The sequence below is a fragment of the Spermophilus citellus genome, assembly GCF_964194105.1.
Source record: "Spermophilus citellus genome assembly, chromosome: 2".
NCBI classification, from domain to species: Eukaryota; Metazoa; Chordata; class Mammalia; order Rodentia; family Sciuridae; genus Spermophilus; species Spermophilus citellus.
Window position 1 is genome coordinate 194,127,288 of NC_138183.1, and position 25,173 is coordinate 194,152,460.

The window sequence follows — 25,173 nt, forward strand, 5'->3', positions numbered from 1 at the left end:
AGACAGTCCTTTAGCACTGCTGAGGCAATGGGGAACCACGGAAAATTTCTAGGCAGGTGAGAAGTTGTTGGATTTGGAAATTTTACTTTTTTTGGAAATAGTCTCAGTTTTTTCTTTTCTTTATTTTGATACCGGGGATTGAACTCTGGGGTGCTTAATCCCTGAGCCACATCCCCAGTCCTTCTTATTTTTTATCTTTTTAAAATATTTTGTTTTAGTTGTAGTTGTACACAATACCTTTATTTTTTATTTTTATGTAGTGCTGAGGATAGAACCCAGCGCCCCGCATGAGCTAGGCAAGCGCTCTACTGCTAAGCCACAAGCTTAGCCTCTTATTTTTTTAAATCTTGAGAAAGGGTCTTGCTAAATTGCTGAGGCTGGTTTCGAATTTGTGATCTTCCTGCCTCAGCCTAAGTGGCTGGGATTACAGGTGTAAGCCACTGAGCCCAGCAGTCTCATAACTTTTCATAAATAATATGTGCTGATGGGTGCGGTGGAGCATGCCTATAATCCCAGCACTGGAGAGGCTCAGGAGGATTGCAAGTTCAAAGCCAGTCTCAGCAACTTAAGAGACCCCGTTTCAAAATAAAAAATAAAAGGGTTGGGCGGTTAAGTGTTCCTAGGTTCAATCCCCAGTACCAAAAAAAAAAAAAAAAAAAAGAGGGAGAATAGTCTGGGGGTGTAGTTCAGTGGTAAAACACCCCTGGGTTTAATTTCCAGTAAACACCCCCCCCCCAATAAAAAAAAGAAAAAGAAAAAAGAAATGTGTTCCTTTTCAACAATTTACCCAACATTAAAATTTAAATAACTTGAAATCTGACACCATTCTCCTCAGATAATCATTTGGGGGGAACCTCTTTCCTGTAATCTCTCTATGCTTATATTGTCTTAAATATCACATAAACTGGACCTGTCTAAACGTAGAGTCTTATAATTATTTTTCCCTTTGAGAATAAGTTGTGAATAGCTTTTCATATTAATAGATCTTCATCATTTTAAATGGCTGCCAAGTAATGCATTGTATGTATACATATATCACCATTTAATGAGCCTATTGACGAATATTTGCGTTTTTCCCCATAATCAACAACCTAATAATAACTTGTCTTTTCTAAATTATTCCATTATCTTTTCAAGGTAAATTCTTAAAAGTAATGGAGCTGTAAATGTAATTAAATGTCCTTTTCCATTTGAATTCAAGTTGTGGAATCGTCCTCGAATTTGCAAATACCAGTGAGGAAGCTCGCTTTAGTTCTGGCGTGAGACAGGGGCAACCGAGAAGGAGAGTACAGAATCACAGGTGATCTAGCCCATCTAGGCCTATGCTCGGTGGGTCAGCATATTCCTTCCCTTTTTTCTCTCTTTCACTTCTTTTTCTTAACATGGAGGAAGAATCGAGAACTGCACCTTGTAGTCTTTGCAGGGACCATACTCCCTGGGAACTGTAGTACCGGGTCTGAGAAAGGTACGGAAAGAGGAGAGTGGGAGGCTGTGTGGCACGCCGGGAGATGTAGTCCAGTGGGAGGCAACCCGTGTCTGTGTAGATTGGAGACTTTGCGAGCTACGCCACCTGGGGATCGCAGTGCAGAACCGCCGGCTTTCCCGACATGTGGTCTTCAAGGCTACAAAAGGCGCCAGTGTACAGACAGCTCGTTCCATTGTCCGTGGTGGGAGAGGGCACCGAACCCTCAGCGCGGGCGCGCGGCGGGAAGCAAAGGCCTTGTGCGGGCTGGAACAGGGCATGCCGGGAGTTGTGGTCCCGGCGCACTGAGTCCGTGGGACGTGTCGCGACGCCGCGGCGGCTCCTCCTCCCCCGCCCTTCTCAGCGGTCCCCCGCCCCCTCCCTCCGCCTCCTCCTCTCTTGCCTGCAGCCGATCGTCCCCTCCCCCCACCCGTCGGGCTCCTCCGCGGCTACTGCAGAGGATTCAGAGCCGAGTAGCTGAGGAGGAGGCTCCCGTCCCTGCGCGCCATCCGCCACCTTACTGGACACGGGCGAGGGAGCGAGAGCGTCGCCGCTGTAGCCTCCGGAGAAGACAAGGGCATCGCCTCCTGTCGCCTCCGCAGCCGTTTTCGCCTGCAGAGGCTAGCCGGTGAGGAGACCCCCCACCCCCCCGGCCCGCTGGCCCGCTGGCCCGCTGGTCTGGAGCCTGGGCTGGCGGCGCTGGGGAGAATGAGAGTGGGGGCTGCGGAGCCCCCTCGCGGCTTGGGGGAGGGGGCTGAGGTCGCGATGGAACGGCGGGCAGGCGGGGGAGACTTGTCCGAGCGCGGGCTGGGGGTGGGGTGAGGGTGGGACCCAAGCAGGTTGGAGGGGGGATGAAGGAGGTGGGCTTTTAATGGGGGAATAGTCGGACCTGGGACAGGAGCCTCTGTGTGTGTGTGTGTGTGTGTGTGTGTGTGTGTGTGTGTGTGTTGGGGGGGGGATGGTGTCGGGAAAGATTTGGGATGGTCTTGGGGCGAGATAGGAGACTGAAGTGGGATGGTTTTTATAATGGGGGAGGGGACTGAATGAGGGTGGTGATTTGGGGTTGGCCTGGAGCAGTTGACAGCTTGGGATCTGAGCCCGGGTGGGAGATAGGTGGATGATTTCTATACAGTGGGATGTAAACCGTTGAATAGGGCCCTGGGGAGTGTTTTAATTCAGGAAGGTGGAATTTGGGGTGGGACTGGAGTAAGCTTGATGGAGGTGGTAGGGTGGTAGGAGCTGGGGGTGAGGGACTTGGCATGGATTGAGACCTGAGCTTGAAGTGGGCGTTTGTCACCTGGGGATGGTGGAATTTGCGGAGACTTATGGAATTAGCATGGTTAAGATAGAGCAGAGGGGGTGGAATTTGAGATTTTTCTGGGATGGTTGATGAAGGTTGGAATAGGTGCTGGTAGGGGTGAGACTTTCAATGGGGGATGGAGTGTTATGGTGACCTGGAAGGAGGGGGATAAATTGGAAGTTAGGCCCAAAATGGGAGGACAAGGATTGAAATTGGGGGTGGGGACAGTGGAATAGGATTTAGGGTGATCTTGGACTCACTGGAGGGGGCATGGTGGCTCCCTGTGTAGGGAGAAGGCAGAGGGCACATGCGACTGCTAGACTGGATTCACTGAAAGAATAGTGGCAGGTGGTGAGCAAGGTTGGGGGATGGTATCTTAAAGAAAATGTCCCTTAGCCAAGGTGGCAGAGGGAGTTTTGGAGAAGGAATGTCTGTGATGAGCTGGAGAGGTGTTTGTGGATGGTGAGGTGGTAGAGAGGAAACTTAAGATGTGAGAGACCTGGGGTTGTTGGTATGGATGGGACAGAGAGGATGGAGAGGTGTGCAATACTGGGAAGGAGTCGGTTGGATTTTTCTGGAGAGGAAGGATTGGGATGTCCTCCAAGAGACACCAGAGGTTTAGGGGTTAGAACACTTAAAGGGACAGTTTTGGTTGCTGCGTTTTGAGGGGAGGCAGTAATTGGAAGATTGTTAAAGGGAACTTTGTAGGGAACAGAGAAGGTACATTAAAGACTCTTCTAAAGGACATTTTAAGCTTTAGTTTGATCTTTTTGTTTGTTTTATTTGTATTAGTATATTTTGGAAGTCAGCCAAAAAGGTAAAGTTAAGGAGGGGAGGATGTCTTTTATTATTCGAGTATCATAAAGAGAAGTTGGGGGGCACTTTTTTTTTTTAAAGAGAGAGTGAGAGAGGAGAGAGAGAGAGAGAGAGAGAGAGAGAGAGAGAGAGAGAATTTTTTTAATATTTATTTTTTAGTTCTTGGCGGACACAACATCTTTGTTGGTATGTGGTGCTGAGGATTGAACCCGGGCCGCACGCATGCCAGGCGAGCGTGCTACTGCTTGAGCCACATCCCCAGCCCCAGTTGGGGGGCACTTTGAAACTAAAGGTGGGAGGAGATGTGAGGAGGTTGTGATAGGTATCTTTCTGTATGAGGGCTCTGTCTTCTCCTTTTCCTCCTCCCCCTGGTGCATTAAAACTAGTACTGGAATTTAAATAGATTTGATGAGCTTGAGGTTAAGGGTGCATTCCTTGCTTGAGAACTAATGAATGAGACTAAAAAATATGAAGCTGAATTTATTTCCTAGGCAGGCAACATGCATGTATGCAGAAAACGCTTAGGCCTTTTTTTCTTTCCTCTTAAAATTGATTGCTTGAAGACTCCATTTATTGGTGTCCTGGTTTGCAAGGCAATTAGGCCCATCATTGTATTGCAGGCTAATAATCCTGAGATGAGTCTTGGCATCACTGCTTTATGTAAACAGAAGACAGGAAATATGGAAATGTCATAAATATTCATTGGTGAGATAGATGGTTTGGTACTGATGGAGTTTTTCATTTGATTCTCTTTTGACATTGCTTGATAAGACTTAAAATAATTGGACTATTTCTATAGATTGAATTTTCTTCTAAAGGAATTCAGGTGATCAGAATTCTATCAGATGTTGATAAATGAAGTATAGAGAATCATTTTTATATTTTTAGGGGATGATGGTGATGTATGCATTGTATTAACTACAGAAACAACATCTCCATCTATTCATCAGAAATTTGACTTAAAGAGATATGCTTATTCTCATGGCAGAATGCTGACAATGGAAAGTAGAGAGGAGTGTGAAAGGAGGGAACATCTTTAGGGAAACTGTTTTCTGGACTTAATTGCATTAACTATAATATGTTAAACATGAAGTAGATGTTGATTAGAGCTCAGACTAAGGAAAAATGAATTGTAAAGAGGATAAAATTGGCACCAATGGGATAAAAATAATTCTTTTTATTTTTGTTAAAGCCTCAGAGTTCAGCTTGAAAGCAAACCACTTTTCTTGGCTTTCAGTTGAGCACACAAAAATACCAATTGGAATCTTTTTTTTTTTTTTTTTTTTTTTTTTGGTAGTTTTCAAAATGGGCAGAATGATGGAAGGTTGCACTCACCCTTGGAATTGAAAGTGGCTTTTTTTTTTTTTTTTTTTTTTTTTAATGAGGAAGCTTTCTGTATTACAATAAAAATCAGGTTTGAGCAGTTACCTGTAATACTATGAGAATGTAATCTAACTAATGCAAACATTTCTCCTCATAACTTTACTATGGGGTCCAGACCTTGCTTTTGTGCATCTGCAGGCAATGTCTAGAGGTGGGATGTTTCTCTGAAAGTCCTGGCTTTTGAAAGCTCAAAATGAAAAGTAATCACCTGAGAGAAATGTGTTGGTGGATTTTTCCCCCCTACAGCTGCAGTCGTCTGTATAGTATTAATGTGAATAAAGTGTTTTAGCGTCTTTACTTCATTTGACTCTCCAGACACTCTCGTGAAAAGGGGAGAGCAGGTGAAGGTATTGGTAGAAGCCTTGGTAGAATGAAGAGCTCATGAATTTAGGAGTCAAACTGGCTTCAAATCCACCACTTAAAAGCAGAGACTTCAGTAAAGTCATTAGAAACCTTTCATATTTAGTAGTAATGGTTGCTCAGCATTGTGAATGTACTCAGTGCCCCAAATTATACACTTAAATATGGTAAAACAAAACAAACAAAAAATGCTTTGTATTTCCCAAAGGTATCAAGAGGAATAAATCAGTTCATGTCCTGAAATTATGTCTTGAAAACACTGCACATATATGAAATATCTGTTTACTATTTATTTATTGGATGCCTGCTAAGTTCCAGGGGAAATGAAGATGAACAAAAAGCAGTTGTCAAGGAGCTTTAAGTGTCATGGGAGAGAGAATTTAATGTGAAAAAAAGTGAGGCAAAATGAGTGCAGTGACTGAGTGTGGGTTCTGAAGTCTGTCCATCACTATTACTGTATGACCTTGGGCACAGTGAACTCATCTTTAAAGTGGGCATAATAGAACTAATCTCATAAGGTTGCTTGAGGATTAGAGAAAATAATCCAAGAAAGCATTTAACATAGAGTGTTGCATAATGTACACTAAAACCGTGTAAATTCCCATTATTAAAAAGCTAGGCATGGGGCTGGGGATGTGGCTCAAGCGGTAGCGCGCTCGCCTGGCATGCGTGCGGCCTGGGTTCGATCCTCAGCACCACATACCAACAAAGATGTTGTGTCCGCCGAGAACTAAAAAAAAATAAATATTAAAAAAAAAAATAAAAAAAAAAGCTAGGCAATGGCTAGAATGATGAATTGCGTTCTGTGCCCTACCAATGAGTTCTTAGTATTATGGTATTTTATTATTTATTAAAGAGGCATTATTTTGTATTATTATGATATAACAATTTATCTGCAGTTTGCATGTTTGTGCTACCTATTTGCAAATTTGTAGTCTAGGAACTTTATTTTATTTTATTTTTTTTAAGAATGTTTTTTTTCTCATTCTTCTGCTTTTTTTTTTAAGAGAGAAAGAGAGAAAGAGAAAAAATTTTTTAATATTTATTTATTTATTTAGTTATTGGTGGACACAACATCTTTGTATATGGTGCTGAGGATTGAACCTGGGCCGTACACATGCCAGGCGAGCACGCTACCACTTGAGCCTCATCCCCAGCCCAGTCTAGAAACTTTAAATAATTCTTTTTTTTTGAAAAAAAATTTTTTAGTTGTAGATAAACATACAATATCTTTACTTATTTTTATGTGGTGCTGAGGATCGAACCCACTGCTTCACACATGTGAGGCCGGCGCTCTACCACTGAGCTACAGTCCTAGCCCCTTTAAATAGTTCTTTAAATGCCAAGGAAAGTACTAAACAGATGTGAGTTGCTGATTTCCTCTTCTATAAAATAAGAAAGACTGTCAGGGATTAAATGATTTGCTTAAAATTATACAGCCAGTAAGAGAAAGAGTTTGGATTACAGTTCATTCTTCTTCATATGTTTCTTTTAGGTGATTTTTTTTTTCTTGTATGTGGTGCTGGGGATTGAACCTAGGGCTGTGTGCACGCAAGGCAAGCACTCTACCAACTGAGCTATTTCCCCTGCCCACATCTTCCTTTTACATTGTGAAATAATTCATATGTATAAGAGTATATATAATACAAATCCAAAATTTAAACAATTACAGTTGAAGATGTGTACTATTACCCAGCCTAACAAAAAAAGAGTTTGTAGTATTGTTAAAGCTTCTTGGGAAGTGCTGCTCAATTGAATCTTCCTCCTTTCTTCTCCCTCAGGGGTAACCACTTTCCTGAATTTGATATGAATCATTCCCTTACTTTTACCAAATATGTGCATATCTCTAAATATCTAAACAATATATATTTTTTTCCACATAAAAAAACTTTTTTTTTTTTTTTTTTTTTTTTGTAGATGGATCCAATACCTTTATTTTATTTATTTTCATGTGATGCTGAGGATTTAACCTAGTGCCTCACACCTATAATAAGGCAAGGGCTCTACTGCTGAACTAAAACACCAGCCCTACACATTTTTTACAGTTGTACATAGTGATGGGATTTGTTGTTACATATTTGTACATGCATACAATATAACAATAAAATTTGGCCAGTATCACTGCCCAGCATTCCCCCCTTCAATCCTTTGTAAACAATATAGTTTTCACTTGCAACCTTTTTCCTTTTTTGTGGCAGCTGCAAATAGAACTCAGGGCCTCTCTCATGCTAAGTAAGAGACATTCCTTGCCCTGCTTTTGAAACTGTTTATAAATAGTATCATAGTATAAGTGTTCTTCTGTGACTTTCTTTCTTTTCTTTTTCTTTCTTTCTTTCTTTTCTTTTTTGTTTGGTGGTATTGAGAATTGAATACGCTAGGCAAATGCTCTTCCACTAAGCTACATCCCTGGCACTTTTAAAATTTATTTTGAGCTGAGCACAGTGGTGCATGCCAATTCCAGTGACTGGGCTCTGGTGGATAAGGCAGGAGGATTGCAAGTTCAAGGCCAGCCTCAGCAACTTAGCGAGGCCCTATCTCAAAATAAAAAAAAAAAAATAATAATAAAAGTACTGGGGATGTGGCTCAGTGGCTGAGCACCCCTGGTTTTATTTGGGGTACCAAATTTTTTGTTTGTTTGTTTTTGAGACCAGGTGTTTTTGAGTTGTGCAGGTTGTCCTCAAACTTGTTATCTTTAGCCTCTTGAATAACTGGGATTATAAGTTGTGCCACCACAGCAGACACTTTATTCCTGTATTTTAGCTGTAAAAGAACTTTGTCTTCTACCACTAAAATATATATGATGAAAATTGGAAATTACAAAAAAATACAAAGAAGCAAAGTTATTGTCTTTGGTTCTCCATCCATCCTTCATTCCTTCCTGTGCTGGGGATCAAACCTGGGACCTTGCACATGCTAAGCTCTGGAGGATAAGGCAGATATAATAATATTTTCTATTATCTGTGGATACATTTGCTGAAGAATATGGGTAGTGTAGCAGATAGCAAGAAGCAACCAATTTGCTTTTATGGATAACCAGATTACTTTGCTATGGATCAGAGTTGGAAATAAGAATAAGGGGTAGTAACAGCCTTGTGAACTCTTATTGTTTTTGATGCTGGGGATTGAATCCATGGGTGCTTAACCACTGAGCCACATTCCCAGCCAGCCTGTCTATCTGTCTGTCTGTCTATCTATCTATCTATCTATTTATTTTGAGATAGGGTCTCACTAAGTTGCTCAGGATCTCACTAAGTTGCTGAGACTGGTCTTGAACTTATTGCCAAGTTGCTGGAATTACAGGCATGCACCACCACACTTGGCTTTGTGAGCTCTTAAAGAGCACTATTTAAAGCACTTTTCTCACTAATAGAGAAATTCTGCATATTTTAGATTTTTGTTGTTGTTGTTGTTATACCAGCTTGAAGCTTCATGTCATGTTTTTGCAAGCTATTTGGCTCTTTTGGTCAGGGTTTTTACACCTCTTCTTTTTTGCAGAAAGGCACCCTGGTACATTAGTTCTCACCTGATTGTATAGAGTTTGTCATCTGAAGTACAAAGTACCACCAACAGGAAACCTCTATTATATATATCAGAAGTTTAGCAATCTAAATGCAAAGCATTTTTTATCCAAGAAATTTGAAATCAAATTCATTAATAATCTGTTGTGTTTTCAGTTTACATACCTAAATTTGAGCTCACATGAGATAATAAATGTGAAAATGCTTTTTAAACTATAAAAGACTGGCTCAGTGCCTTGCCTTGCATGCGTGAGGCCCTGGGTTCCATCCTCAGCACCACATAACAATAAATAAATAAAAATAAAGTCATTGTGTCCATCTACAACTAAAAAAATATTAAAAAACAAACAAACTATAAAAGACCATATATGGCTGGGGCTATATCTTAGTGACAGAGCGCTTGCCTAGCATACATGAAGCACTGGGTTCATTCCTTAGCACCACATAAAAATAAATAAAATAAAGGCATTCTGTCCATCTACAACTATAAAAAAATAAAAAAAAATTAAAGAAAAGAATATATAAATCTTAGTTGCATTTTTTCTCCCTCCTAGTTTACCAGACTGAAATCAGGGCACCCTAAAACATAAATAAACATAAATAAAAAGTTTGTCATACTTGGTTTATTGCCTCTCTGAAAGGTTCTTTTTCCCAATGAAGGTGGGAATCCATGAAGGCCAGTTTATAGTTTCTCTCTTGAAACTTTATGTTTGGTGAATATAGTGGAATGGAGAAAGTGCTAGTAGACTTTCTCCTAGTGAATTTATGGGACCACATTAACTGTGCTGGCTAGCTAAAAATGAAACAGTTGAGGCTTTATTGAAGTAGAGAATGGGGTATATACTATTTCCTTGCAATTATTTAGACAAACACAGCCATTTCCCTTTTAGTTTTCTACCTGTAACTTATTACAGAGACAAGTGAGAAAGATTATTTAGTACATATATAAGAAGGAAATATACTCCATTGTTGGGTTGATGTATGAATTAAGTGAGGCAAGGAGGTCAAAATACCTGGAATAGTGACTGGCACATATGTAGTTGATGCTCAGAATATTAATGCTTACTGTTATTGATATTTTTATTTTAGTTGTGAATTGTTTAGCGTCAACTTTTCTTCTAGGCTGCTGTTTTGTTATTCGTTGTTGTCCTCGGCTACATCTTCCCTCAGTCAATATATATTTGGAATAAATTTACTTTGATACTATCATAAGTAAAGCAAAATAAAGAATATAAGTCTATAACTGCAACACATTCTAAGGCCAAGGAGCTAGTAGTCTTGTGCGAGACAGGTTTAAAATATCTGTTCAACAAATATCTGTTGAGTGATTATTAGATGGTAAGCAATAGGGAGTGCTGGCAGTCAAAGATATAAAAATAAAATTCTCTGCTTTTAAGGAGCTTACAGTCTAGTGGGGGGGTGGGATATCATCCATAATTGTAGCAAAATAGGATTCGTACTACAGTAGGTGCATGGACAAAGCATCTGCCTGTGGAGCAGGGAGAGGAATTAGTGCTTGAGGTAAGTCCTGAAGGATATGCAGATATTCTGGGGAATGAGGTTTGGAATGGCTCATTTTATGATCACATACAGTCTTCTTTAATTGTTCTTGTGTGCTGGTAGGCCCTAGTTTGTATCTCTTTTAGGGCTTTTTAGGATGTGTTTCTACTATAAAATCAGATAAGTTAGTCCCGAATCAGATTGTACTGTCATATTCCTATGCTTTTTTTTTTTTTGAACATTTTTTAAAATTTATTTTTTAGTTTTAGGTAGACACCATATCTTTATTTTATTTTTATGTGGTGCTGAGGATTGAACTTAGTGCCCTATGGGTACTAGGTGAGCACTACCACTGAGCCACAACTCCAGCCCCTGTACTCTATTCTTGACATATGTTGTACCTTCCGTCCGGAAAGCTCTGAAAGCCCTCTCCCTACCGAATTTCTTTTCTTTACTTCATCCACCAAATGAGCTAGCTATATTATTGAACACAGTTCATGGTTTTTGCTCTTCCTGTTGGATGTTTAGCAGGAACTGATTTTTGAAGCTGTGATCATAACTGATATTTAAGGAGAGATCTTAACTGTTCTTTCTTCTTGGGGTTGGCTTCCTGGCTCACTGGACTTTTAGATTATTTCTTTGAGTAAGTAGTCTTGCTCATATGCTGATGACTTAAATTTCTTTCTCCAGCTCAGAGGTCTCTCCTAAGCTCCATACTTGCAGGTCTCACTAGCTACAATCTACTACCTGTAATACATCCATTCTGGTCATCTCAAATTCAATGTGTGCGAGATAGAACTCATTATCCCTGTCTAAGATTTCTTACGACTTGCCCCAATTATATCCTGGATCAGTGCTAACAGAACTTCTGTGGGTGAGCTAAAGTAGGCATGTGTATAGGTGTCTTGGTTCAAATGTAAGATATTTGTAAAAAAAAAAAAAAAAGCCTTAGACTGGGTAGTTTAGAAATAATATGAATGTATTTCTCATAGTTCTGTAGGCTAGGAAGTCTAAGATCTAGGTACTGGCAGATTTGGTATCTGGTCAGTGTTCTTTGCATCCAAATGGTGACTTGTTGCTGCATCCTTTGGAGAGGACAAAAGCTGTGTCCTCACATGGTGGAAGGAATGGAAGGGCTGGAAGGGCTAGGCAACACTCTCCAGGAAGCTTCTTTTATAAGGGAATTAATCCTACTCATCATAATGGAACCCTCATGACATCATCATATCCCCAAAGTCCTTACATCTTAATACCACCACGTTGTGGGATTAAGTATGAACATGAATTTTGAAGGGAAACAACATTCAAACCATAGCAAAGTTATATGTTTACATAGAAAATATAAATTAAAATGAAATTGTATAGAGGTTTACATGATACATGAAAAAAAAATACACAAAAAGTATGACCAGCACCCAGATCAAGAAAGGGAACTTTGGGGCTGGGGATGTGGCTCAAGTGGTAGCGCGCTCGCCTGGCATGCATGCGGCCCGAGTTCGATCCTCAGCACCACATACAAACAAAAATGTTGTGTCCGCCAAATACTAAAAAATAAATATTAAAATTCTCTAAAAAAAAAAAAGTTTACCATCTTTAAAAAAAAAAAAAAGAAAGGGAACTTTACCCATTCCTCTGAGGTTACCTATCTTTTGATTTTTATCTGCTTATGAACTTTCATAAAGTATGACTAACTTGCTTTTTTTTTGGTTCCAGGAATTGAATTCAGGGGCACTTAACCACTGAGCCACATTCCTAGCCCCTTTTGTGTGTGTATGTGTGTGTGTGTGTGTGTGTATAATATACATTTTTTTAAAGAAATATTTAGTTGAATATGGGTACAATGCCTTTGTTTTACTAATTTATTTTATGTGGTGCTGAGGATCGAACTTAGTGCCTCACGTGTGCAAGGCAACCGCTCTAACACTGAGCCACAACCCCAACTCCCCTTTTTGTATTTTATTAGAAACAGGGTCTCACTGAGTTGCTTAGGGCCTCGCTAAATTGCTGAAGCTGGCCTCCCAAGTCACTGGGATTACAGGTGTGCACCAGCTTGCCCGGCTCTGACTTGCTTTTTGTTCTGACCATTGTAGGAATAGTTTTTCTTACTTGTTGTATAGCAACAGTTCTTAAATGAGGTGTCCTTACATTTTTACTTACCAAGGACCCCAAATATCTATCAATATTTATTGCATTAGAAATTAACACTGAGAAATGTGTGGAATATTTATTTATATTTTTTAGTTGTAGACAGACACAGTACCTTTATTTAATTTATTTATTTACTTGTTATGTGGTGCTGAGAATTGAACCCAGTGCCTTACACTTGGTAGGCAAGTTCTCTACCACTGAGCTACAATCCCAGCCCAGAATATTTAAATTACTAAAAAATAAAATTATTACTTGTTAACTTTTTTTTTTTTTGTACCAGGGATTGAACTCAGGGGCACTTGACCACTAAGCCACATCCCTAACCCTATTTTTTATTTTATTTAGAGATAGTGTCTCACTGAATTGCTTAGTACCTCACTTTTGCTGAGGCTGACTTTGAACTCACAATTCTCCTGTGTCAGCCTCCCGATCTGCTGGGAGATCTGCTGGGATTACAGGCATGTGCCACCACTCCTGGCTGTTAGCATATGTATATTTTTTTATTAAAACAAGTATATTATCCCAAACCAAAAAAATTAGAATAACATTTTACATTTTTTTCAAATCTCTTTGCTGTCTGGGTTCATAACTGGTTTTGTATTCAATCTGTTGCAGTTTATTATTTTGCTATGTTATATATATATATATATAAAAGTATATAAAATTCCTGTCCTACGTAAATAGGTGTTTGAGAAAGGAATGTTTAATTTGCATTTTTATATAATTGTGGATCTTCTCCTTTTCCTCTTCCTCCTCTTCCTCCTCCTCCTTCTTCCTCATCATCATCATCACAGGGATTTAACCCAGGAATGCTTAACCACTAAGCCATATTCCCAGCACCCCTTCCTTCTTTCTAATTTTGAAACAGGGTCCCAATAAATTGCTTAAGGCCTTGCTAAATTGCTGAGGCTGGTCTCAAACTTTTGATTCTCCTGCCTTAGCCTCTTGAGTTGCTAGGACTATAGGCATGCACCATCACGCCCAGCTCGATTTTCTTCTTTGATACTACACCAGAATTAGAAAACTGCAGTTTCTTAAGGTCTTTTGGAATTTCTTATGGAATCTAAAACTGTATCAATGATCTTTTTCTACTGTTAGTCAACTTTTTGTCATCATGACCAAAATACCTGATTTAAAAAAACAAAAACAAAAACAAAACAATAGCAACAAAAAAAAACTAGTGAAGGAAAAGTTTATTTTGGCTCATAGTTTTAGAGGTTTAGTCCATGGTCAGCTGAATTCCTTGTTCTGGGTCCAAGATGAGGCAGAACATCATGGTGGAAGGGCCTGGTAAAGGAGTGCTACTCAGCTCATGGTGACCAGAAAGCAGAGAGAGAAGGGGAGGGAGCTGCAGGGAAGTTGAACCTTCCCAATACTCGCCCTCAGTGACCCACCTCCCTGCCGTGCCTCACCTGCCAAACTTACCACCCAATAGTCCATCTAAACTAGGATAAACTGATTAGGTTACAGCTCTCATAATATAACAATCATTTCACCTCTGAACATTCCTGTATTAACACTGGAGCTTTTGGGGGAATCCCTCATATCCCAATCATAACACATATGGTTATTTTAAAATTGGTCTGTTTTGAACTTTGAATAGATCTTTAAACCCATACATGATTCTGTTAGTAATATACCTAGGTCATTTGGAAAATATTGGTTCACAAGTATATTAATTTCCTTGGGCTGCCATAAAAAAATATTAATACCAAGTGACTTAAACATTAGATACTTATTTTTTCATAGTTCTGGAGGCTCAATGATCAGGTTGCCAGTATGACTTTTTCTGATGAGGACTCTCTTCCTCCCTTATACACACACACACACACACAAACACACACACACACACACTTTTTTGTTTTATATGGGGGATTGAATAATACAGGGGTGCTTACCCACTGAGTCATATCCCCAGCCTTTTCATCTTTTATTTTGAAATAGGCTCTCATTAAGTAGGACCTTACTAAATTGCTCAGGTTGGCTTTGAATCTGTGATCCTCCTGCCTTAACCTCTGAGTTTCTGAGATTACAGGTGTGAGCCACTGTGCCTAGCCCCTTTTTTTTGGGCAGGGGTGTGTGGGGCTACTGGGGATTGAACTCAGGGGCACTTTACTGAGCCATATCCCCAGCCCTATTTTGTATTTTATTTAGAGATGGGGTCTCACTGAATTGCCTATTAGCACCTTGCTTTTTGCTGAGGTTGGCTTTGAACTTGCAATCCTCCTGCCTCAGACTCCCAAGCTGCTGGGATTACAGTTGTGCGCCACTTTGCCTGGCTGTGCCCAGCCTCTTCCTGACTTGTAGATGGCTACCTTCTGGTTTGTCCTCACATGGGGTGGAGTTGGGAGAAAGAAGGGAGAAAGAGAAAAGCTATGATGGAGGTCACAGATGGAGAAAGGGTAAAGTGAGAGCACACATGAGCAAACTTAATTACTTGCACAATCATGCTCTCTGGTGTTTCTTAATAAGAGTGCTAATCTCATCATGGTGCCCCCTCCCCCCATGACCTCATCTAAACCTTATTATAAATAATCTAAACCTTATTTTTCTCCCAAAGGCCCATATCCAGATACTATCACGTTGGGGGACAGGGCTTCAACATATGAATTTGGAGGAGACACTGTTCGGTCTACGGCACTGAGTTATGCAGATCATCTAAATGTTGATATCCTATTTCGTAATATAAAAAAGTCACATTCCTTAATATTGCTACCAATCTCTTTAGACAAGTCTTCTAATTTTCACTTGAAAGCTCAAATTTTATCATTGGCAACAAATACTGACAGTTGTTTTCCTTGAAGTGACAGTCTCACATTGTTCATTTTTGAAAAAATGCCTGCCAAACATCTAAATCTGAGCAATTATGGTTTATCTGCCAGTTGTTCTTTCAAGTAAAAATGTTGTTTTATGAAAAAAAATGCAGCTAGTTCAGCTTGCAACTCAATTGCACAAGTACTTTAGTGCTTTGCCTTGAGATAATCTTGTACTTTTTTTATGATGGCTGAATGCAATTCATGTCATATTACACATACAGAGCACAATTTTTTGTGGCAGGGGTCGGACATACACAAACTATTTTCACACCATTCATGTCTTCATACACGCACTTAGGGTAATGATGTCTAACTCATTCCACTGTCTTTCCTACACTCATGCCCCCTCCCCTCCCCTCCCTCCCTTTTGTCTTATCTAAAGTTCTGCCATTCCCCCTACCCCACCCCCATTGTCATTATTGGCATTCTCATATCAAAGAAAACATTTGGCCTTTGGTTTTTGGAATTGGCCTATGTCACTTAGCATTATAGTCTCTTAACTCCATCTATTTATTTGCAAATGCCATGATTTTATTCTCTTTTAATGCTGAGTAATATTCCATTGTGTATATATACCTAAGTTCCCCTATCCATTCATCTATTGAAGGGCATCTGTGTTGGTTCCACAATTTAGCTACTGTGAATTGTGCTGCTATAAACATTGATGTGACTGTGTCTCTGTAGTATGTTGTTTGTAAGTCCTTTGTGTATAAAACAAAGAGTGGGATAGCTGGGTCAGATGATGATTCCATTCCAAGTTCTCCAAGGATTCTCCATACTGCTTTCCAGATTGGCTGCACCAATTTGCAGTCCCACCAGCAATGTATGAATGTACCTTCCCCCCCACATCCTCTCCAACACTTATTGTTGTTTGTATTCTTAACAGCTGCCATTCTGACTGGAGTGAGATGAAATCTTAGAGTAGTAGTTTTGATTTGTATTTCTCTAATTGCTAGAGATGTTGAACATTTTTTCATTTATTTGTTGATTGATTGTTTATCGTCTTCTGAGAAATGTCTGTTCTGTTCCTTGGCCCATTTATTGATTGGGTTATTTGTTTTTTTTGGTGTTAAGGTTTTGGAGTGCTTTATGTATCCTAGAGATTAGCTCTTTATCTGATGTGTTTGTGGTAAAGATTTGCTCCCATTCTGTAGGCTCTCTTATTAAGTTCACTGATTATTTCTTTTGCTGAGAAGAAGCTTGTTAGTTTGAATCCATCCCATGTATTGATTCTTGGTTTTAATTCTTGTGCTATAGGAGTCTTATTAAGGAAGTTGGGGCCTAATCCAACATATTGGAGATTTGGGCCTACTTTTTCTTCTATTAGGCGCAAGATCTCTGGTTTAATTCCTAGGTCCTTGATCTACTTTGAGTTGAGTTTTGTGCATGGTGAGAGATAGAGGTTTAATTTCATTTTGTTAAATGTGGATTCCAGTTTTCCCAGCACATTTGTTGAAGAGGCTATCTTTTCTCCAATATATGTTTTTGGTGCCTTTGTCTAATATGAGATAACTGTAATTATGTGGGTTAGTCTCTGTGTTCTCTATTCTGTACCATTGGTCTGAAAGTCTCTTTTGGTGCCAATACCATGCTGTTTTCTTACTAATGCTCTGTAGTGTAGTTTAAGGTGTGAAATAGTAATGCCGCTAGCTTCACTCTTCTTGCTAAGGATAGCTTTGGCTATTCTGGATCTCTTATTTTTCCAGATGAATTTCATGATTGCTTTTTCTATTTGTATGAGGAATGGCATTGGGATTTGGATTGGGATTGCATTGAATCTGTATGTGCTTTTGGTAGTATGGTCATTTTGACAATATTAATTCTGCCTTTCCAAGAACAAGGTAGATATTTCCATCTTCTAAGGTCCTCTTTAATTTCTTTCTTTTGTGTTTGTAGTTTTCATTGTAGAGGTCTTTCACCTCTTTTGTTAAGTTGATTCCCAAGTATTTTATTTTTTTTTTTGAGGCTATTGTAAATGTGGTGGTTTTCCTATTTTCTCTTTTTGAGGATTTGTCACTGGTGTACAGAAATGCCTTTGATTTATGGGTGTTGATTTTATATTCTGCTACTTTTCTGAATTTATTTATTATTTCTAGAATATTTCTGGTGGAATTTTTTTGGGTCTTCTAGGTATAGAATCATATTGTCGGCAAATAGTGATAATTTGAGTTCTTTTTTTTCCCCTACCATATCCCTTTAATTTTCTTTTGTCTATCTAATTGCTCTGGCTAGGGTTTCAAGAACTATGTTAAGTAGAAGTGGTGAAAGAGGGCATCCCTGTCTTGTTCCGTTTATTTATTTATTTATTTATTTTTATTTTTTTGTAGTTGTAGATGGACAGCATGCCTTTATTTTAATGTGGTGTTGAAGATTGAACCCAGGGCCTCACACATGCTAGGCAAGCACTCTACCGCTGAGCCACAACCCCAGCCCCTTGTTTCAGTTTTTAGAGGGAATGCTTTCAATTTTTCTCCGTTCAGAATGATGTTGACCTGGGGCTTAGCATAGATAGCTTTTACAATGTTTAGATATGTTCCTGATATCCCTAGTTTTTCTAGTGTTTTGAACATGAAGGGGTGTTATAGTTTGTCACATGCTTTCTCTATATCTATTGAGGTGATCTTATGATTTTTAACTTTGAGTCTATAGATACGATGAATGACATTTATTGATTTCTGTATGTTGAGCCAACCTTGCATCCCTGGGATGAACCCCACTTGATTGTGGTGCACCATCTTTTTGATATGTTTTTGTATTCAATTTGCCAGAATTTTATTGAAAATTTTTACATTTATATTTGTTAGAGATATTGGTCTGAAGTTTTCTTTCTTTGATGTGTCTTTGCCTGGTTTTGAATCAGGGTGATATTGGCCTCATAAAATGAGTTTCCCTCTTTTTCTGTTTCATGAAATAGTTTGAGGAGTATTGGTGTTAGTTATTCTTTAAAGATCTTGTAGAACTCAGCTGTGTATCCATCTGGTCCTGGGCTTTTCTTGGTTAGTAGGCTTCTGATGGTGTCTTCTATTTCATTGCTTGAAATTGATCTGTTTAAATTGTATATATCATCCTGATTTAGTTTGGGCATATCATATGCCTCTAGAATTTGTCAATGCCTTTGATATTTTCTATTTTACTGGAGTACAATTTTTCAAAATAATTTCTAATTATTTTCTGTATTTCTGTAGTGTCTGTTGTGATATTTCCTTTTTCATCAACAGTGTTAGTAATTCGAGTTTTCTCTCTCCAATTTTATTTATTTTTTCAAAGAACCAACTTTTTGTTTTGTCAATTTTAAAAAAATATTTTTTAGTTATACATGGGCAAATATCTTTTTTGTTTATTAATTTTTATGTGGTGCTGAGGATCGAACCCAGGGTCTCACACGTAAGAGGCGAGTGCTCTACCACTGAGCCACAACCCCAGCCCCTGTTTTGTCAATTTTTAAAATTGTTTCTTTTGTTTCAGTTTCATTGATCTCAGCTCTGATTTTAACTATTTTCTGTCTGTCTTCTACTGCTTTTGGGATTGATTCTTTTTCTAGGGCTTTGAGATGTAATGTTAGGTCATTTATTTGTTGACTTTTTCTTGGGCTTTGAGCTGTAATGTTAGGTCATTTATTTGTTGACTTTTTCTTGTTTGAAGGAATGAACTTCATGCAATGAACTTTCCTCTTAGAACTGCCTTTGTAATGTCCCAGAGATTTCAATATGTTGTATCACTGTTCTTGTTTGCCTCTGAATTTTTTTTAATCTCCTCCTTAATATCTTTTGCAATCAGTTGTTCATATAGTAGCATATTATTTAGTCTCCAGGTGTTGGAGTAGCTTTTATTTTTTATTTTATCATTGATTTCTAATTTCATTCCATTGTGGTCTGATAGAATGCAGGGTAGTATTTTTACTCTTTTGTATTTACTAAGAGTTGCTTTGTGGCATAATACATGGTCTATTTTAGAGAAGGGCCTATGTGTTGCTGAGAAGAAAGTGTATTTGCTTTTGATGGATAATATATTCTATATATGTAAGTTAAGTCTAAGTTATTGATTGTATTATTGAATTCTGTAGTTTATTTAGCTTTTGTTTGAAATATGTATCAAATGGTGAAAGAGGTGTGTTGAAGTCACCCAGAATTATTATATTGTGGTCTGTTTGACTCTTGAACTTGAGAAGAGTTTGGTTGATGAACGTAGATGCTCATTGTTTGGGGCATATGTATTTATAACTGTTATGTCTTATTGATGTATGGTTCCCCTAAGCAGTATGAAATGTCCATCTTTATCCCTTTTGATTAACTTTGGCTTAAAGTCTACTTTATTTGATGTGAGGATGGAAACCCCTGCTCATTTACTCAGACCATGTGAATGGGAGATTTTATCTCAACCTTTCACCTTCAGTCTGTGGACATCTTTTCCTATGAGATGAGTCTCTTGAAGGCAGCATATTGCTGAGTCTTTTTTTTAATCCAATCTACCAGTCTATGTCTTTTGATTGGTGAGTTTAGGCCATTAACATTCCGGGTTATTATTGAGATATGATTTGTGTTTCCAGTCGTTTTTGTTTATTTTTGGTATTTAACTTGATTTGGTTTCTCCCTTGGTTGGTTTTTCCTTTATCATAGTTCTCCCTTTTGCAGATTTTCATTGTTGTTTTTTATTTCCTCGTCGTGGAATATTTTGCCAAGAATGTTCTGTAGTGCAGGCTTTCTTGCTGTAAATTCTTTTAAGCTTTTGTTTATTATGGAAGGTTTTTATTTCGTCATCAAATCTGAAGCTTAATTTTGCTGGATATAAGATTCTTGGTTGACATCCATTGTCTTTCAGAGCTTGGTATATGTTGTTCCAGGATCTCCTGGCTTTGAGGGTCTGGGTTGAAAAATCTGCTGAGATCTGAATTGGTCTTTCCTTATATGTAATCTGATTTTTCTCTCTTGCGGCCTTTAAAATTCTATCCTTATATTATATGCTCGGCATTTTCATTATAATGTGTCTTGATGTAGATTTGTAATTTTGTACATTTGGTGTCGTATAGGCCTCTTGTATTTGATTTTCCAATTTATTCTTCATGCTTGGGAAATTTTTTGATATTATTTCATTGAAGAGATTGTACATTCCTTTGGTTTGAATCTCTGAACCTTCCTCTAACCCAATAAATCTTAAATTTGGTCTTTTGATGGTATCCCATAATTCTTGGATATTCTATTCTTGGTTTCTTACCATCTTTACTGTGAGATCAACTTTATTTTCAAGATTGTATATTTTGTCTTTAATTGTCTAAGGTCCTGTCTTCCAAGTGATCTAGTCTGTTGGTGATGCTTTCTACTGAGTTTTTTATTTGGCTTATTGTTTCTTTCATTTCAAGGATTTCTTTTCTTTCTTTCTTTCTTTTTCTTTTTTCAGAGTCTCTATCTCTTTCTTGAAGTGTAATCTCTTGCTACCTGTTTTTGCTCTCTTATTTCTTTGTTGGTGTGAACGATGGGCGCCTGTATTTGTTCTTTTATCTCTTTGTTGGAGTGATTGATTTTTGCCTGTATCTGCTCACTTAGGTCATTCTTTAACCCCCAAATCATTTTAGTTATGTATATTCTGAACTCCTTCTCTGACATTGCATCTACTGTGCTATCTATGGATTCTATTGTTGTAGTATCTTGATTTGTTTGGGGCACTTTCCTCCCTTTTTTTTTTCATGATGTCTGTGTGTCTTCCCCTCTTGCAGTGTAGGTCTGAGGTATTAAAGCTTCTGCCCTTTAAGGGGGAGATCAATATTTACAGCACTCAATGTATCCAATGTGCAGCCATAGATCTAATTTTACATTTGTAGTTTTGTTGCCATAATCAGAAATAATGAGTTTGGTTATCTTCTACCATATAGTCAATAGCCTTGCAAAATGGTTTACAGTTTCCAATGGTAGAAGGGAGTGCTGGGGGTTGGCTGAGATGTATATGAGGTGGGAGAAACAAGAGAGAGGTTACTCCATGCAAGACTCCCTGTTACCTCAGCAACAGGATAACTGTTACCATTTCTAGTAGAGATACCTCTGGTGCAGCCAGGCCCACAGGGACCTTGGTGATGTCTTACCAGGTCCTTATTGTTGTCCCTTGATAGAAGCAGTGATATCCTTACAGTGTAGTTTTGTGGTGGCAGCAACCTCAAGCCCATCTGTACCCTGGTGTAGGGCTATGGAGCCACACTTTGGTGAATAAGGAACCCAAGTGCAGAGTGCCTCTCCACGAGGGCCGTGGGGCTGCGGGGCTGGCCTCTTTCCAGGTCAAAGGGCTGCGGGGCAGTACTCTTGTACTTTTATATGTAGCAAAAATGCTTTATGTGTACATGTCATTTCCACCCAGACTAATTAGGCTTCCTTACTTTTAGCCTAGAATATTAACAGTAGAAAAAGAAAAAATGCAGTGTACAACCAGAGATATGAAAAATTGTGCTCTATATGTGTAATATGAATTGTAATGCATTCTGCTATCATACATAACAAATTAGAATAAAAATTGACATATTTTAAAATATTAATCAAATTAAAAAAAAAAGAAAAAATGCAGCTGAAGCCATGGCCAATTAATTAATCTTGTTTGTGTAATGGCTTTGATTTTTACATTATTTTTTTCCTGTGGTACTGGGACTCAAACCCAGGGCCTTGCTTGTATTAGGCAAGTGCTCTGCAACTGAGCTGTATCTTCAGCTCTTTTTAATTTTTTTCTTTTTCTTTCTTCTTTTTGCAGTACTGGGGATTGAACCCAGAGGCCCTCTACGCCTAAAGCTACATCACTCCCCACTTTTTTTTTTTTTTTTAGTTTTGAAACAGGGTTTTGCTAAATTGCTGAGGCTAGCCTTGAATTTGTGATTCTTCTCTCTCAGCTTCCTGAGTCACTGGGATTACTTGTGTGTGCCATTGCAACTGGCCTGCATGACTTTGATTTTTTTCACTGTGAGCAGAGAATGCAGAAAGAAGTAGGCTAGACAAGTCATAGCACTGAACGTCATTTTACCTTCTAGTTATCATCCCTATACAGCCTAGAATCTTAGTTCTTGGGGTGGGGAATTAACTTTCTTTGCATTAGTCCCTGTATCCTCCTCCTCCTCCTGCCCCACCCCACTTTTTGTGGTACTGGGGATGGAACCAGGAGTGTTCTACTACCGAGCTACATCCCCATCTTCTCACTAATTATTTGTATATCCCTGTTAATTGGAACCCAGCAGGTCCTTAGTACATTTTTGTTGAATAATTGAATCAGTGCTAAATGAATGAACCAGAACCAGAAATTACAGAATAGATTATAACCTAACTACTCTCACTGTATGCTGGTGCTACTAAGTATACAGTGGTTATGCACACTGGGATCTGGCCACTGTTTGTTGGTATGGGGAAAGATTCTTTTTTTCTATGGTGGTGGTGGTGCTGGGGATTGAACTTAGCACCAGGTGCATGCTAGGCAAGCACTCTACCAACTGAGCTATATCCCCAGGCCCCAAGAGTCAACCTTATTTTTGTCCTGCCAGTACTGAGAATTGAACCCAGGGTGATCTACCACTGAACTACATACATCCCCAGTCTTTTCACTTTTTAAAAAATTTTGAGACAAAGTTCTGCCATGTTGCCCAGGTAGATCTCCTACTTGCTATCCTTCTGCCTTCGCCTCCCAAGTAGTGGACTATAGGTGTGTACTGCTGTTCCTGATTTTCACATCAACTTTTTTTTTTTTTTTTTTAAAGAGAGAGGAGGGAGGGAAGGAGAGAGAGAGGGAGAGAATTTTAATATTTATTTTTTAGTTCTCGCTGGACACAACATCTTTGTTTTGCATGTGGTGCTGAGGATCGAACCCGGGCCGCACGCATGCCAGGCAAGCGCGCTACTGCTTGAGCTACATCCCCAGCCCTTCACATCAACTTTTTAAACCTTGTGGTCTGGTTTCTGATTGAAGTATTGAATTGTTCTGGAAAGTTACTAAAGTTGATAGTTCTGATTCAATTAAAGATTTCACTAAATATGAGAAACACCCTTTTATAAACTTTCTGATTACTTTAGTCATTACTGAGGAGATCCAATATTTCTCCAAAATATCTCTGAAGCATTTGGAGTTTTTAAAAATATTTTTCTGTGTTCATGTTGATGTTAATATTATCCTTATGTTTGTGATTTTTGGTTCTGACAGTACTTTTGATCAAGCTATGAAATTATGAAGCGGGAAAAACCAACTTATTCTCAATGTTGATATCTGAAAGGATATTGGTATCCTTCAATCAAATGTCATTGTACCAACACTGTTTCCTAGATGAGAGTTAGCATGAATTTTTGTTTTGTTTTTAAATTTTTTTTAGTTATAGAGGGACACAATACCTTCATCTTATTTATTTATTTTTATGTATTGCTGGGGATTGAACCCAATGTCTCGCATGTGCTAGGCTCTACTGTTGAGCCACAACTCCAACCCCAGCATGAATCTTGAATACATAAGATCCTTTTTTTCCCCTGGTGCCAGATTGAACCCAGGGCCTCATGTGCCCAGCAAATGCTCTACTATTGAGCCATGTTCTCCAGCCCCTCAAATACTTAAAAATCTTTGAGTTGAGGTTCAGTTCCTCAGTATAGTATCTAAGTCAGTTCAGGATTCTCATCCTAACTTTCTCTCCAGAGTCATTCATGATTTTTTTCTTTTCCTAGTTTGCACATTTTATTTTCAGTATTGCTGAAATGTGCATTGTATTGTTCTTACAGTTCTTCTTACGTGTCATGCCTTTTGTCTCAGTGTCTTTACACGTGTTCTTCTCTTGGCCTAGATGACTCTTTGCTACTCTTTTTGCTTTTTTCCCCTTTTTTGCTGTGATCTTGGAGATTGAACCCAGAGCCTTCTACATGCTAGGCAAGTGCAAGAAGAGTAGAAGTCCTGGATTTGAATCTTAGTTCAGCTACTTAATAGTTGTCCAACTTGGGTAAATTGTTTGAGCATTCTGAATATCATGTTTTTTTACCCCTAAAGTGAAGATAACTATATCTGTTTCTATCTACCTTGAAAGTTGTGAGAATTTGATACATTAAAAAGAACCTCATAAATATACATACAAATAGTATATTCTGATTTTTTTATTTTTTCTTTCTTTCTTTCATTTTTTAGTCATACATGACAGCAGAATGAATTTTGACATATAATACATACATGGAATGTACATACATCAATCATATTGTCAATTCTATTCTGCTGCCCTTCCTATCCTCCTTACTCCTCCCCTCCTCTCCCATCCTTTCTCTCTATCCAATCTAATGTGACACACTTTTTTTTTCTTTTTCTCATTACAACATTATATATGTATTCTGTATAATAATGAGGTTCTCCTTCCATCTTCCGTGCAACTCTCCTTCTCCCTCTTTTTCCCTCCCACCTCTCTTCCCTATTTTGAGTCACCCACCTTATATCAGAGAAGACACTCGGCATTTGTTTTTTAGGGATTGGCTAACTTCACTCAGCATAATCTGCTCCAACGCCATCCATTTGCCTGCAAATGCCATGATCTTGTTATCTTTTAGTGCTGAGTAATATTCCATTGTGTATAAATATCACATTTTTGTATATTATGATTTAAAAAATAAATTTACTCATTGATAAGTGTTTTGACAGAGGTATCAGGTGTTTTTTTTTTTTTCCCCAAACCGTAAATAAGCAAGAAAAAGGTTGAGAATATTTGTGTGTAGATATTATTTATGGAGTGCTAACATTGTAAACCCTCATGAATTAGGACAGATTTTTAAGTCCAGAATCCATGAAATTTTGAGTCTTTGCTATTATGGAAGACACTGATTAAGATGAATGATTTCTTAATTTTTTTTTTTTTTTTTGTATTAGGGATTGAACCCAGAGGTACTTAACCAC

The 25,173-nt window shown here is 38.5% G+C and overlaps 1 protein-coding gene across 4 annotated transcripts in view; it reads left to right on the forward strand.

The window, feature by feature from the left end:
- Positions 1 to 1,801: 1,801 nt before the first annotated feature.
- Positions 1,802 to 25,173, forward strand: part of FAM168A (family with sequence similarity 168 member A) — a 188,537-nt gene continuing 165,165 nt past the window's right edge. Inside the window, exon 1 of one of the 4 annotated variants that reach the window (XM_081278799.1) lies at positions 1,802 to 2,090. The gene's annotated coding sequence lies outside the window, so the exon portion shown is untranslated. The remainder of the gene's footprint in view (positions 2,091 to 25,173) is intronic. The other 3 variants (XM_081278798.1, XM_081278801.1, XM_081278800.1) reach the window with 3 other exon arrangements.